This window comes from Caretta caretta, chromosome 28 (assembly GCF_965140235.1).
Source record: "Caretta caretta isolate rCarCar2 chromosome 28, rCarCar1.hap1, whole genome shotgun sequence".
Classification (NCBI taxonomy): domain Eukaryota; kingdom Metazoa; phylum Chordata; order Testudines; family Cheloniidae; genus Caretta; species Caretta caretta.
Genome location: NC_134233.1, coordinates 11,788,082 through 11,803,580, shown reverse-complemented (window position 1 = coordinate 11,803,580; position 15,499 = coordinate 11,788,082). Strand labels below are relative to the sequence as shown.

Sequence of the window (15,499 nt, the reverse complement as noted above, 5' to 3'; positions counted from 1 at the left end):
CACAGGGCGTTAGGGCTGTGTAACTACATTGCTCAACTCTGGATTTTTCACACCCCTGAGCAATATAGTTATACCAATAAATGCCTTTAGTGTAGGACAGTCTTCTCTTGTGTTTTATGCATTTACATCCCTTCTCCTTTACCTCCTCCTACTTTGAAAGATTAAAAAGTGAGAAAAGAGAGAGGTTTTTTTCCTCGTGATGCAAACATTCCCACATAGGAGACTCCTTCCACCAACACACATGGCAGAAGAACCAGCGATATATGAACTCACAGAAGTGGTTGGGACCTACGTTGGGACAAACCAGAACTAGAGCCAAGGTTCAGTTGTTGGCAACGGGGATTAAAAGAAAATGAACTCATATGACAAGAATTTGAGCTCTTTGAATATGTTACTGTTTCCAATGAAAATGAATTGATTGGTTAAAGAGTAGGAGACTAATTGTGTGATAATCTGAATCTCTTTGTAAAACAAAGTGTCTCTTTTTTTTGTTTTGTTAGTCATAGAGGAAGTGACAGCTGATCTTGAAAAATTAATTTGCTTTAATTTACCCCCTGTAGTGTAAGGAGTTCTGGTAGAAAACCTCACTCCAATGGTTGGGGTGGAAGAATGTGTGTGAGAGTGTATAAGTGAATATTGGCCCAGTATAGATTTTAAATTTTTGTGTTTCAAATAGAACTTATTTTGCTTAGTTTCAAAGTCTATTTCTAGTGAAAGCAAAATTATTCAAAGAGACAATTTGTAGAAGTTTTTACAAGTTCTTACACTTAGACTGTAAGGGTCACTGACTTCCCCACTTCTCTAATTTGCAAAGGAAAGTCATCTATCATAGGATGTGTTCAGCAGGTAGGAAAGTTGCAGTCCTCAACCACCAAGGAAAGGGCTGAAGTCCATTACCTTTTAGGTCAATAAGCCATCTAAAGTCTGGTCTATGCTGAAAAGCGATGTTGACGTAGCCACCTCTCTCAGGGGTGTGAAAAGTCCACTCCACTGAGAGAAGTAGTTAATGTGACCTCAGCCCCAGCGTAGACAGTGTTAGGTTGTCAGAAGAATACTTCCAGTGTTTGAAGTGTAGACAGAGCCTGAGACAGACTGATCCCCTATGGGAAGTGAGTCATGACATGAATTCCAATTTTGACCCATTTCCCTATATGTGAGAGAGGTACTAGTATGGAGGGCTGAGCCAGCTGTCCGATCGCCTGGTTCCTCAACTGTAGCTACAGCTCTTAGTACCCATCCACCCAAAGACTGAGAGAAACAGAGAGTTCCAACCATTGTTATTTTAGTATCTTATTGTTCCTTTCTCTGTTTTTTGTGCTGGCCTTTCTATTATATCAGGGTGTGAGGGTATAGCTCTGTTCATGTTGTGACAAAGCTCTGTCCTTGTCTCTATGGGTCCCACATTTTCTGGTGGATTTTGCTAGCCTCAGAGGCTCACTGTGACCCTCCACGTAGCCCTTCTCTCTCTCTAGAGGCAAGGGCCACAGCTTACTGAGCCATCATAAGCCAGCAAGGGAGGTGAGGAAAAGCAACCCTCCCTCGCACAATCTCTGTTTCCCAGTATCCATGATTAATCAGGAAGGGGAGGGGAGGGGAGGTGGGAGCCCAGGCCCGCCCTCTACTCTGGGCTCCAGCCCAGGGACCCTAATAGTAGCAGCTATGGTAGCTGACTTTTGGGAAATAGGACGTGTACAATTCCCTGGGCCGCTTCCCCACAGCAGCCCCCACTCAGTATCTCCTTCGCTGTTACCTCAGGGCCTCCTTCCTTGCACCTGATGTGGATTTGCACTGCTTGGTTCCTCCAACAGCACGGCTTCCTCCTGCAGATCCTGACACATGCGCCTCACTGACGAACTGGGAGGCTTTTCACGATTTCCAGCCAGGCCTTGATGGGCTTCACGTGTTCCAATCAACCTAGCTATCTCCACTGCTTTCTAGAAGGATCTTAATTGGCCCAAGGTGTCTTGATTAACCTGAAACAACTGCCGTTTGGTTACCATGGTACCAAGGATTTGTTTAGCCTGGGGCTAACATACCTGTTCCTCACTACTTTACTATAGCCGTCTTGCCTTGCCCCGTCGCAATGTGTGACAAAAGCTTATTTGTGCCAATTGGCAAAGGGGTCACGGTCATTCACAAGCAACTCCTGTCTCAGACCTGACAAATTCACCACACCTAGGACCCAGAGCAGGGGTGGTGGAATCTTCCTTACAGTGGGGGGGCCACCGGCGTCCGAACTGTGACGCCCCCATGACACCCCTTTCCCCTCAGCCCTCACTCACTCCGCCCCTTCTCCCTGAGGCCCCAATCTCACACCGCCCCTTCTCCCTGATGCCACCCCTCCCTCCGAGGCCACACCCACAGAACGCCTCTTCCCCCAAGGCTCCACCTTGTTCCCCCCTCCGTCGTCCGTTCTTAGAGCTGCTAAAAAGTGCTGGGCCCATGGCCCTCTAAACCCCCCTCGTCCTGCACTCTGACACACAGCCAGGCAGGCAGCAGTGTGTGTGAGTGTGTGTATGTGACAGAGACTGCTGGGCTGTGCTGAGCCAGTGCGGGAAGTGGGGGCTGATGTCGGGGCTGTCCCCCTCCCCCTGACTCAGGACTGGGGTGTCCCGCTCCCCCTGACTCAGGACTGGTTGCTTCCAGGAGCTGTCTGAACTTAGGGACAGCGTGCCAACACACTCACTCTTCCACAACACACACGCTCCCCGAACACACACACTCTCTGTCCCCAACACACACACACTTTCTGCCCACCACGCCCACGGCAGCTGAAAAGCAGCTGGCAATCGAGTCGGATGCCCATGGAACAATGGGATAGAGAAACCTGCCTCGTGTGGCTGCCCACGAAGCATTGCAAACCCTTCCCAAAGCACCCTGCGGCCAGTTGCACAGTGGGATAGCGTCCCACAATGCACTGCTCTCTGTGGCGATCTAAGAGCTGCTAGCCTGGATGCGCTCCGGTGACACAAGCAGCCTAGTGTGGACATGCAACAGCGGCTTAATTAAAACGCTTTAACTAAAGCAGCATAACTCTGTCGTGTAGACGTAGCCTGGCTCCCACTGGGGCCAAGGATGCTCAGGCACTGAAACTAAAGAGCCACAACTTCCTCCGTAGTTGGCAGGGTTCAAACCTGCACAGGGAGACCAACCCCAAGGGATTTCGAGTCCACCACCTTAACCACTCAGCCACAACTACTTGCTTTATAGAGCGCTCTCATGACACTCTAGTTCTTTTCTCACTGAGTGATCGTTTCCAATTGTTTCCTCAGACCAGCGTCCACAACACACTCACTGCTGTGCTGTTGTGTAAGTGTGCCCAGGGCTGAACAAGAATTCCTGCTCGTTTCCCTTCTGGCTGGAGCATGAGGAGAGTGTGTTTGTGGCCAGTGATGTTGCTGTAGATTGTTGTAAAATTCCTGCCTCGATAATTCAGACAGTCCCTTTCCCGTCATATCCCCAGTACATCAGTGACTGTAATAGCAGGGGGCAGGTTTTCTGTGGGGCACAGAGCTTTGCCAGGGGGTTGGTGTCTCCTTCCTTTCCTCACCCTGGAGGAAACTCAGCTTTTCATTCCATCTTTAATGTGTCATGGAATAACAACAGCAGCATGAAGAAAGAGGTGGGCAGGGTGGGCCTCAGGGGAGGGGCACAGAGGTGCAAGTGGTGGGCAGGGCAGGACGGAGAGGCACGGGTGGCAGGCTGGGTGGGTCTCATGGGTGGGGCTGAGTGGTGGGAGCGGCGGCCAGGGTGGGTCTCAGGGGAGGGGTCAGAGAGGTGTGGGTGGCGGGCAGACCTTGGGGTAGGGGGCGGAGAGGAATGAGCAGCAGGCAAGGAGGACTCGGGGAGAGAGGAGCGAGTGAAAGGTGGACCAGCAGGCCTCAGCCGAAGAGGCAGAGTGGGGTGGGAAGAAGTCCTCCTGTTAACCCAGTGCTAGCTACACCGGGATTAGGCTGATATAACTGCATTGCTCAGGGAAGGTAAAATTTTTAACACCCCAAAGTAATGTTGTTACTGACTTAATTTTGTAGGATAGACCTGTCCAAAGAATCACACACACACCTTGGGAGTAAAACTTCACCCGCTTCTCTGCTTTACAGAATCGAAACACAAGAAACGCTTGTCAGGGCCCAGTGCGGGTTGGCAGGGAGTCAGGTGTGGGCAGACACCATACGTTAGCCAGATGAAGGCACCATGGATTAGCTGGTTTAAAGCACCTGTCTTCTAAACAGGAGATCCTGGCTTCAACTCCCAGTAGTGGCTTTTGAGGCACCTGGTACTGGCTGCTATCAGAAGACAAATAACAGAGTTAGATGGACCTTTGGTCTAGCCCAGTGTAGCCGTTCTTGTTGTTTAAATTACACTCAGAGGCACTGATAATAGAGTGACTGAAAGTTTGGGTGTTAAGAGCTGATAGGCCAGTGTTCCAGTCCCCTCGCAAACGACCCCCTCCCTCTGGGACAGGGGCAGGTCCGAGCTCTCACACCAAGTGGCTCATTGGGGCTGCCAGAATCTGTGGGCGGCTCACTCAGTTTACGCCGAGGGTTGAGTCCTGCTTTGTGCACCGTGTCTGAGAATGAAAATCCTTACTGAATGAGGGAGGCAACCTAGTGACAGAGGATGTGGAAAAAGCTAATGTACACAATGCTTTTTTTTGCCTCTGTCTTCACAAACAAGGTCAGCTCCCAGACTACTGCCCTGGGCAGCACAGTGTGGGGAGGAGGTGACCAGCCCTCTGTGGAGAAAGAGGTGGTTAGGGACTATTTAGAAAAGCTGGACGTGCACAAGTCCATGGGGCCGGACGAGTTGCATCCGAGAGTGCTAAAGGAACTGGCGGCTGTGATCGCAGAGCCATTGGCCATTATCTTTGAAAACTCGTGGCGAACGGGGGAAGGTGGGTGTTTTAATCGCTGTGCAGACATAACGTTAGGATATGTCTACAGTGCAATGAATCACCCACGGCTGGCCAGTGTCACATTATTCAGGATCATGCGGCTTGGGCTGTAAAGTTGCAGTGTACAAATACAAAGAAACAAGAGCAAAAACCGGTTGCCTTTATCGCTAGATAGCTATAGATACATGGCAAATAGCAACAAGAATCAGCGTAGAGCTGGATCTAAAAAAATGAAAGATTAATCTTTGCTCTACAAATAATAACTACTGATAAATGGTAATATAAAAAAGGACCTCAAATTCCTTCGTAATTTGATGGTTCTTGGAACTTCCAGGCATATTGGCTAGAATTTTCAAGACACAGATTGTCAGAAAAACATAACACGCTGAGTGCTCCACCTGAAACAACAGCAAATACTGTTGCCTAGATAGATAGATACATTGCAAAGAGCAACAAGAATCAATGTAGAGCTGAATGTGCAAAACAGAAAGATTAATCTTGCAATACAAACAATAATGTATTAATTATTATTAATTATTTATTATTATTTTATTTTATTATGTCACAAAGGACCATGAATTCCTTCATACTTTTATCATCCTCAGGATGTTGCTGTGAATTCAGAGACATGATTGTTTTCTGGAGCAGCCGTTGCAGTTTCAAAAGGAAATGCAGGCAGAAAATGAAGCAGGGAGGGTTGTGATGGGGTGCATGAAAGGAGAAGAGGCTTGCTCCTCTTGAGTTTTCTTTCCGTTGCTCTCATGATCCTGATGGAGGAAGCGGAAGCTTAATTTGAGTTTCTCCCCACTCCCCTCCTTCTTTCGGCAGTGTGTGTCTTCACCAGGAGTGCTTCGACCAAATGAAGAGGGGCAGTGTTGGGGGGGGCTGAGAAACGGGGCTCTTCACTCTGCGCAGCTGCCCACTGGGAGCCCAGCTGCCCCCTGGGCTCTTGACTCCCCACCTCCTCCCTGGAGTGGGAGCCGGCCACCTGGGCTTCTTGCCTGCCTGCTCCCAGCCAGGAGTGGGGGCGGGGGCCAAGGGCCCAGGCTTCTTGGCTCCCTGCGCTGGGAGCCAGGAGCTTTTGTGCAGCAGCCCCGCGAGGAGCCAGGCAGGTGCAGCCCCGCTGGGATCAGGAAGCAGAGGGCAGCCATGAAGGGAGCCAGCCGGAAGCCATGACATTGGCAAGACAGCCAGCAGCCCCTGTGAGTAAGGCAGTGTCTACACAGACACTGTGTTGTCCTAACGACCCCAACGCAATCCCCGTGCCTCTTGAGGAGCTGGAGTTACTATGTGGGTGTAGCAGGGCACTTACATGGATGGGACAAGGCTGTAGTGTGCACCGTGAGGTAATTAGGACAACCTAAAATGCTGTCGGCGGGCCTAACTGTGTAGTGTAGCCCAGGTTTTAATCTCCTGCTGATGGGATATATGCTGGGTGCCTTATTTCCTTTGCTTAGGAGTGCTTGTTCTCACACCTATCTCCTTGCTTTCCATTCCAGTTCAGGGAAGGAGAGAATAACCAAGTCTTCAGGTATGAAAAGGCAAAACATTTCTACATGACCCTTCGCAGTCAGTGAAACCTGTGGTAGGAAACGTGCCCTTGATTTTACTGCATTTTGGTTTCTTGTCTTGTTGGTTGCTCCCGAGGAGCTGGCAGGGAAATGTCCATGGAGAAGTGGAGTGGATGTGAGGTTTCTTGGTTTGGAGCTTTCCTGTTGTCATAAATATAAAGGGAAGGGTAAACCCCTTTAAAATCCCTCCTGGCCAGAGGAAAAATCCTCTCACCTGGAAAGGGTTAAGAAGCTAAAGGTAACCTCGCTGCCACCTGACCAAAATGACCAATGAGGAGACAAGATACTTTCAAAAGCTGAGAGGAGGGAGAAAAACAATCTTAAGGTGAGCTATTACCAGCCGGAGAACGGGGGGGGGCGGGGGGAACCTTTTGTAGTGATAATCAAGGTGGGCCATTTCCAGCAGCTGACAAGAAAGTCTGAGGAACGGTGGGGGGTGGGGGTGAGGAGAAATAAACATGGGAAAATAATTTTACTTTGTGAAATGACCCTTCCACTCCCAGCCTCTATTCAAGCCTCAGTTAATTGTATCCAGTTTGCAAATTAATTCCAATTCAGCAGTCTCTGGTTGGAGTCTGTTTTTGAAGTTTTTTAGTTGAAGAATTGCAACTTTTAGGTCTGTAATCGAGTGACCAAAGAGATTGAAGTGTTCTCCGACTGGTTTTTGAATGTTATAATTCTTGACGTCTGATTTGTGTCCATTGATTCTTTTACGTAGAGACTGTCCAGTTTGACCAATGTACATGGCAGAGAGGCATTGCTGGCACATGATGGCATATATCACATCGGTAGATGTGCAGGTGAACGAGCCTCTGATAGTGTGGCTGATGTGATTAGGCTCTATGATGGTGTCCCCTGAACAGATATGTGGGCACAGTTGGCAACGGGCTTTGTTGCAAGGATAAGTTCCTGGGTTAGTGGTTCTGTTGTGTGGTGTGTGGTTGCTGGTGAGTATTTGCTTCAGGTTGGGGGGCTGTCTGTAAGCAAGGGCTGGCCTGTCTCGCAAGATCTGTGAGAGTGATGGGCCGTCGTTCAGGATAGGTTGTAGATCCTTGATGATGTGTTGGAGAGGTTTTAGTTGGGGGCTGAAGGTGATGGCTAGTGGCGTTCTGTTATTTTCTTTGTTGGGCCTGTCCTGTAGTAGGTGACTAATATTTGGGTACTCTTCTGGCTCTGTCAATCTGTTTCTTCACTTCCGCAGGTGGGTATTGTAGTTGTAAGAATGCTTGATAGAGATCCTGGAGGTGTTTGTCCGTGTCTGAGGGGTTGAAGCAAATGTGGTTGTATCACAGAGCTCGGCTGCAGACAAGGGATCGTGTGGTGAGCCTCCAGCTTTCATCCAGACCACACCACACGATCCCTTGTCTACAGCCAAGCTCTACGGTACAACCTCATTTGCTCCAACCCCTCGGACAGAGACAAACACCTACAGGATCTCTATCAAGTGATCTTAAAACTACCTGCTGAAGGGAAGAATACCCAGAGGTCACCTACTCCAGGACAGGCCCAACAAAGAAAGGAACAGAACGCCCCCAGCCGTCACCTTCAGCCCCCAACTGAAACCTCTCCAGCGCAGCATCAAGGATCTGCAACCTATTCTGAAGGACGACCCATCACTCTCACAGATCTTGGGAGACAGGCCAGTCCTCGCTTACAGACAGCCCCCCCAACCTGAAGCAAATACTCACCAGCAACCACACAACAAAAACACTAACCCACGAACCGATCCTTCCAACAAACCCATTGCCAACTCTGTCCACATATCTACTCTGGAGATCTGGAGTACTGTGTCCAGTTTGGAGCCCCACACTACAAGAAGAAGGTGGAAAAATTGGAAAGAGTCCAGTGGAGGGCAACAAAAATGAGTAGGGGACAGGAACACATGACTTATGAGGAGAGGCTGAGGGAACTGGGATTGTTTAGTCTGCAGAAGAGAAGACTGAGGGGGGATTTGATAGCTGCTTTCAACTACCTGAAAGGGGTTTCCAAAGAGGATGGATCTAGACTGTTCTCAGTGATAGCAGATGACAGGACAAGGAGTAATGGTCTCATATTGCAGTGGGGGAGGTTTAGGTTGGATATTAGGAAAAACTTTTTCACTAGGAGGGTGGTGAAACACTAGAATGCGTTCCCTAGGGAGGTGGTGGAATCTCCTTCCTTAGAAGTTTTTAAGGTCAGGCTTGACAAAGCCCTGGCTGGGATGATTTAGTTGGGGATTGGTCCTGCTTTGAGCAGGGGAGTTGTTGGGGACACTGGGGCATGGCCACTAGGTAACTCGAGGGGATGGAAGACCACGAGTGTCGATGAAGCCCCCTCGCACTAGGCCCAGGTGTCCTTGGCCCCCCCTCCTGCCTGGAGGCACTCGCAGCAGCTCTGCGTACTAGGCCCAAGTGTCCTTGGCCCCCCCCGGCCTGGAGGCACTCGCAGCAGTTATGTTGAGGATCTGCAACAATATGTTGCAGAGTCAGACCGCCTGAAACTAAACAAAGCCAAACAGGGCAGATATGGAAGAACAATGCTGAATAAAGCAGCTTTATGTATAGTTTAACAAATGATCCAGAGAACAAGGGAACTAGCTGGGAACTGGATTGGCTGGCTATATGGATACTTAGGGCAGCTTCCTATTGGATAGGTATGCTGGGAAAAAGGATGTATAAAAGCCTGTGTAACTTCCTGCTCTGTGTGCAGGATCTGAGATCTTATTCTCCCTGTACCTTTTTGCAGCTGCAAATAAACTTTTCTCCTTCTCCACCCCGTTGTGATTATTGGGTGAAGCACACCGGGTAACGAACCAACCCCAGCTGTTGTTTAACCTCTCGGCACTGGGTGCTGGCAACAGCTTTTGGCATCCCTGGGTGGGCGATGAGGCTGCTATTTAGCCTTGCCCGGACCCCTCCTGGAGGTCGAGGATTGCGGTGAGAACCGACGCCCAGCGTGCACTGGTGAGTTCATCGGGGGCCTCGGAGGAGACGCGATTTGATCGACCCCAGAGGGCACGACGGTGCAACGCACTCCTATAGTGGAGAAGTAGTTGTGGATGATGGTGAGGAACCGGTCCCTTGGACATGGGGGAGGAGCAGCTGCGGACGACGGTGAGGAACCGGTCCCTTGGATAAGGTAGGAACCTTTTGAAATCCGGATTCTATGCTCTGTTGGAACCTGGGGATGCCCAGAGTTACCCTGTAGGTGTGGGACAGGGACAGAGCTCGGGGGTTAGGGCACGGTGTACGCTCCTAGAATGCATTCTAGCAATCTGGAAGGTATTTGGTGCGGATCCGATGACTAAGAGCCAATTAAAACGATTCTGTACAGTTGACTGGCCTCAATATCAACTAGAGGACCAGGAGTGGTGGCCACCAGGAGGGTCAATTAATTACAACATGATCCTCCAATTCGTTTTGTTTTGTCAGTGAATGGGTAAATGGAATGAACATTTGTATGCACAAACGTTTATGGCTTGAAGAAACAGAACAGAGCTGTAATTCTGCAGAGCTGTAATTTGACTCCGACTGGTTCGGTAGTAGCTAATGTTAGTCCCCAGACCCCCACCCCCACTGTAATGGCAGAGCCGATGTCCCCTTCGGCCCCCAACCCCCACCTTATAAGGGTAGGATGCCTCGGGTTACAGAGATTGCCCCCTCAGTGGGACTCTATCCTTTGCTTACCAAGACTGTTGTGGCTTGCCCAGGGGCAGACGGACGTCAGGCTACCACTATGCAAGTTTACACCCATGTGCCATTCAATCCAATAGACCTAGCAGCTTTTAAAACACAGGCTGGGGAATTCTCCATGAACCCAAGCTGGTTTATTTCAGTCTTTGAGGGGTGCCTCGGTAGTCACAAGCCGGATTGAGATGACTGTAATATCCCCCTGAGAACCCTGTTGTCTGAGGTGAAGAGGAATCAGGTTACAGCTAAGGCAAGGGGAGCGACAGCTTTCAAGCGAAAAAAAAAAAAAAAAAAGAAAGGAAGCTATCTGTCAAGTTCCTACCCCAAGTAATTGTAAGTGGCTCAGGGCATTTCTGGGTATGGCAGGCTTTTGCAGGATATGGATCCCAGAGTTTGGACTGTGGGCTAAACCCCTGTACGACAGTGTAAAAGGAGCAGATCATGACCCCTTCTATTGGACCCCAGAGGCTGACAGGGCATTTAAAATCCTGAAAAGAAAATTGATGGAAGCTCTGGTACTGGGCCTGCCGGATCTCTCGAAGCCGTTTCAGTTGTATGTACATGAACGAAAGGGGGTGGCCCTAGGAGTGCTCACACAGCTGTTAGGAGCATGGAGACGTCCCGTGGCTTATTTTTCTAAGCAACTGGATCAGGTTGCAAAGGGTTGGCCGGCATGTTTATGGGCGGTCGCAGCTACTTGCCCTAGTGCTTGAGGAAGCGGAGAAGCTAACATTGGGAGGGGTTATGCAAATCTATACTCCCCATATGGTCCGAGCCTTATTGGCTGCAAAGGCAGGGCTTTGGCTCACCCAGGCTCCATTGCTCGGTACCAGGCTAAGCTGTTAGAGAACTCTGAAGTCACCTTACAGCCTTGCCCCTCCCTTAACCCAGCCACCCTCTTGCCAGAAACAGAGGAACAGGAACATGACTGTTTAGAGATCATAGACGCCCAGTACTCCAGCTGTCCGGATTTAAAGGATGCACCCATCCCAAATGCAGATTATGAGTGGTACACTGATGGTAGCAGTACTGTAATAGATGGGCAAAGGAGGGCGGGTTATGCTGTTGTGACCCTCCATGACACTGTGGAAGCTGAAGGTTTGCCTGCTGGGACCTCTGCCCAGCTGGCCGAACTAATAGCCCTGACCCGTGCACTTGAACTGTCAAAAGGAAAGCGGGTCAACATTTTTACTGATTCAAAGTATGCTTTTGGTGTGCTGCATGCTCATGCTGGCCTATGGAAGCAAAGGGGAATGCTGACAGCCCAAGGCTCCCCAGTCAAGTATGGGCCCCAAATCCTCCGGCTCCTAGAAGCCGTACAACTTCCCTCGGAAGTGGCGGTGGTACACTGTAAAGCCCATCAAAGGGAGGATCAAGATGTGGCCAGAGGTAACGCCCGGGCAGATAGAGAGGCTAAGCATGCTGCCACCCTGCCATCCCCTCAGGCTGAGAACGCCCATATGCATGCCCTTATCCCATCAGGAGGGGAGCTTCCAACCCCTCAGTACTCTGGGGAGGAGAGACAGCTAACTGACAAACTCGGTCTCCGGGAAAAGGAGGGATGGCTCCATTCCCCAGAAGGGAAGGTCCTCTTACCAAAGGGCCTGATCCGGCCGGTGCTGCAGAAACTACATCAAACCACTCATGCTGGCAGGGAAGCACTTATCCAGCTAATGGGAAAATACTTTATCACTTCCGGACTCCAACCCCTGGCTGCCCAGGTACAAGCGGACTGCTTAGTCTGCCAAAAGAATAATCCCCGACCGGGACATCCTGTGCCACCAGCTGCCCTGGAACCCACTCCGGGCCCCGGACAAGTGTGGCAAATAGACTTTACTGAGTTTCCCCGGACCCCAGGGTTCAAATATCTCCTTGTCATAGTGGATCGGTTCAGCGGATGGCCAGAAGCCTTCCCATGCCGTAATTGCACTGCCAGAACAGTGGCCCTCAAGTTTGTTAAGGAGATCATTCCTCGCTTTGGACTCCCCCAGTGGATGGAATCTGACAACGGGACACATTTCACGTCAAAAATCATTCAAAGCATCTCACATGCTTTACAGATCCCCTGGAAACTCCATACGCCCTGGAGACCGCAAGCCAGTGGGGTAGTGGAGCTTATCAATCAGACCCTTAAACGGCATCTCTCAAAAGTGTGCCAAGAAGCCTCACTGCGATGGCCTGATGCTTTGCCCCTCGTCCTGCTCCGTGTCCGCGCTCTCCCAAAGGGTAGATTAGGGCTTAGTCCCTTTGAAATTATGTTTGAATGGGCATGGCCTATGAATGGCACCCCGGTTCTGTCAGGGGAATGGGAGCTGGGTAATGGTTTTTTGTCTCAGTATATGTGTTCCCTGTCTGCTGTTCTCTTGTCTCTTCACAGGTATACCAAGGATTCCCAGCCTCTCCCCTTGGACTCTCCCGTCCACTCCTTACAGCCGGTGACTCCGTGCTTGTTCGTACCTGGAAAGACGAGCCTCTCCAGGAAAAGTGGAAAGGACTCTATACCGTCCTGCTGGTCTCCCATACAGCGGCAAAGACCGAGGGACACAAGAACTGGATCCATCACTCTCGTCTGAAGGCAGTACCCGCCCCCTCGTCAGCGGAACAGTGGACCGTCCAACCTGCTGACTCCTCATCTAGTGACGATCTCGGGCTAAAGCTACTGTTTAAGAGACACAAATAGCGGGCACCTTAATGCTAAATGGGCCCACCCAGGTACTGGAGACCCTGGGTTGGGAAGACTCGGGTGATAATTAATTGGGTAACATTGTTATTCTCTCTATTGGTATTTCCAAACTGTGCATATGGGGAGCATAACTCCTTTGTTTTGCTTGCGCACCATGTTGCTAATTTAACAAACCAGACTGATTGCTGGGTATGTGCTCCGACTCCACTGTCCCCCAAAACGGGAATGCCCCTTGACATGCTGCCCCTGACCCTAGCAGAATAAGCCACCCCCAAAGAGCAGGAAAGAATGGACTTGCCGATCTGGAACAAGATCCCTTTACAGCCACCTCTCAGGACCAGGAGTATTCGGTTGCAGTACTCACTGAGGGAGTGTTATGTTTTACCCAAAGCCAATCTGATCACTATGGGCGTCCTGTGGGAAAAAGCTCCTGTGTTATTTACACAGTGGGCTGATGGGTATTGGATAAAGACCAACAGGGGAGGCCAGCAGTGTGGGTGTAATGGTTCCTCTCCTTTTGGGGAAACTCTTACAAATAATCTTACCACAAAAAAAGGGTTTGGAAATATAACTTGTCGTCCAGTTAATATCTCCAACGTAGCAAGCCAATGGTGGGTTTGTAGTGGTCCCTATGGCGAGTGTAATTTGAACGGCACAGTTAGAAATGCCCCCACTTGTACCCAATCAGGAGGATGGGATGCCCCCCTAGGGGCATATGAACTGGAAAAGCAGCCTTAAATAGCCCAGGAATCCCCTTAAGAAACAGTCCTTATTGGGCCCTACAGGGTCACTATTTTGTATGTGGCCGAAAGGCTTACAAGGTGCTGCCAGCCAACTGGACAGGTAGCTGTTATATAGCTCGTGGAGTTCCTCATCTTTCCATAACTGCCACGCTGCCCAAAGGAAAGATTAGAAATGCCCGAGACACCTCTGTTGAGTCACGAGAAAAGACCCTGCGGCGACTGACTACGGCATTGGAGGGCAAGATGAAGAATCCCCTCACAACCGAGAAGCTTGTAGGGTGCTGTGTACTGGGAACAGCACCACTGTTTACCGGGCCAGCCATGGCAGGCATAGGCCGCTATACTGTAAGCGTGCAAATGGTACTTGAGAAGGTGGCCTTAGAGTTAGAAGGCTCGGTTAGTGATTTAGGGTCAGCAGTAAAAACATTAAATAAAGAGGTTCAGCAGCTCAGGACGTTTTCCCTCCAAAACAGGCTGGCTTTGGACTATCTCTTGGCATCCCAAGGAGGGGTTTGTGCCCTCGTCGGGCCCCGCTGTTGTGTATATGTCAATGATAGCAGTTATGAGATCTATGAAAGGGTGGTACAGGCTGAGGCCCATGCCCGAGCCGGAGCACAGGTTGCCTACACTGCCCCAGAGAGCGATTGGTTGCAAACCTTGTTTTCAGGCTGGGGTTTGTCGTCTTGGCTGGGTGGTTTATTTAGCCTGTTATTGAAACTTTTCTTTCCTGTATTGCTTGTATTACTGGTATTATGCTGTGCAGTCTCATGCGTTAGGGCCCTTTTGCAAAAGTTAATAAGTCATTCTCTTCAGGGCTATCACAGAGTGCTTATGCAAAGTCCTATTGTAAAGAAATAAGTAGCCCAAGTGAGAAAACTCAGAGCCAAGGCTGTTGAGTGTTCTCAAAGGGGGGAGTTGTTGGGTACACTGGGGCATGGCCACTAGGTAACTCGAGGGGATGGAAGACCACGAGAGTCAATGAGGCCCCCTCACACTAGGCCCAGGTGTCCTTGGAACCTTTTTGCAGCTGCAAATAAACTTCTGTTCTCCACCCCGTTGTGATTCTTGGGTGACGCACACCGGGTAGCGAACCAACCCCAGCTGTTGTTTAGCCTCTTGGCACTGGGTGCCAGCAACACTGTCCAACATTAAAGAGGTGAAACAAGGCTGGCAGTTTGGGCTGCTGGACAGAACAAGCCTTCAGGCTGAAAAGCCAACAACCTTTCTCTCCATTTCAGCAAAAAACAACATTCAAGAAACCCCCACAAAAACAGGCACCTGAAAAGTCCTGCCCCCGACTTCACCTTTCCAAGGTCTTCTCCGCACTCTCTCCCGCCCCGAGTGAGAATCCGACCCCTTGACCAACACACCACAGTGAGACCCGAATGCAGCTCTCCCTCTGCAGGCAGGATGGTGGAGAAAAACACAGGTGAAAAAACCCTCCCGGCTCAGCTGCGCAGGGAGCCTTGGCAAGGACGTGGTGGAAAAGTGACGCCGGGATCTCTCGCACGGGAAAGGAGACTCGTGCCCGAGTCCAACCAACCCTTTGGGAACTCGAAGGAAGCCGCATCCCACAGGCGTTTCCACAGACCAGCCACCAGCCACACACCCAGGCCGGAGGGGCCGGGACACGGGAAGGGGCAGCAGCCAACGCCCCCGGGGGGAGGGCTGGGGCGGGAGCTGCAGCCAGGCCCCTGGACCCGCAGGGAGACGCAGACCCTGACGGCAACCAGCCACGTTTGCCCACGTGTGTGTGTGAGACACGTTTGTGTGTGTGTGATGTCTTGTGTGTGTGCTGTGTGTCGGCCAGACTGTTGTGTTCAGTGTGTGTGTGCTGTGTTGTGTTTCGTGGTGTGTGTGTGTGTAGTGTTGTGTGTCATGTTGAGTGTGTGTTGAGTTGTGTGCCGTTTTGTGTGTTGTGTGGTTGTGGTGTCATGAGA

At 50.5% G+C, this 15,499-nt stretch overlaps 1 non-coding gene across 1 annotated transcript; it reads right to left on the bottom strand.

Annotated features, from left to right (window-relative positions):
* Window positions 1–3,113: 3,113 nt before the first annotated feature.
* TRNAS-CGA (transfer RNA serine (anticodon CGA)) lies at window positions 3,114–3,199 on the bottom strand. Its single transcript has one exon. It is a non-coding gene; the product is annotated as a tRNA-Ser (tRNA).
* Between the last annotated feature and the right edge of the window lie 12,300 nt (window positions 3,200–15,499).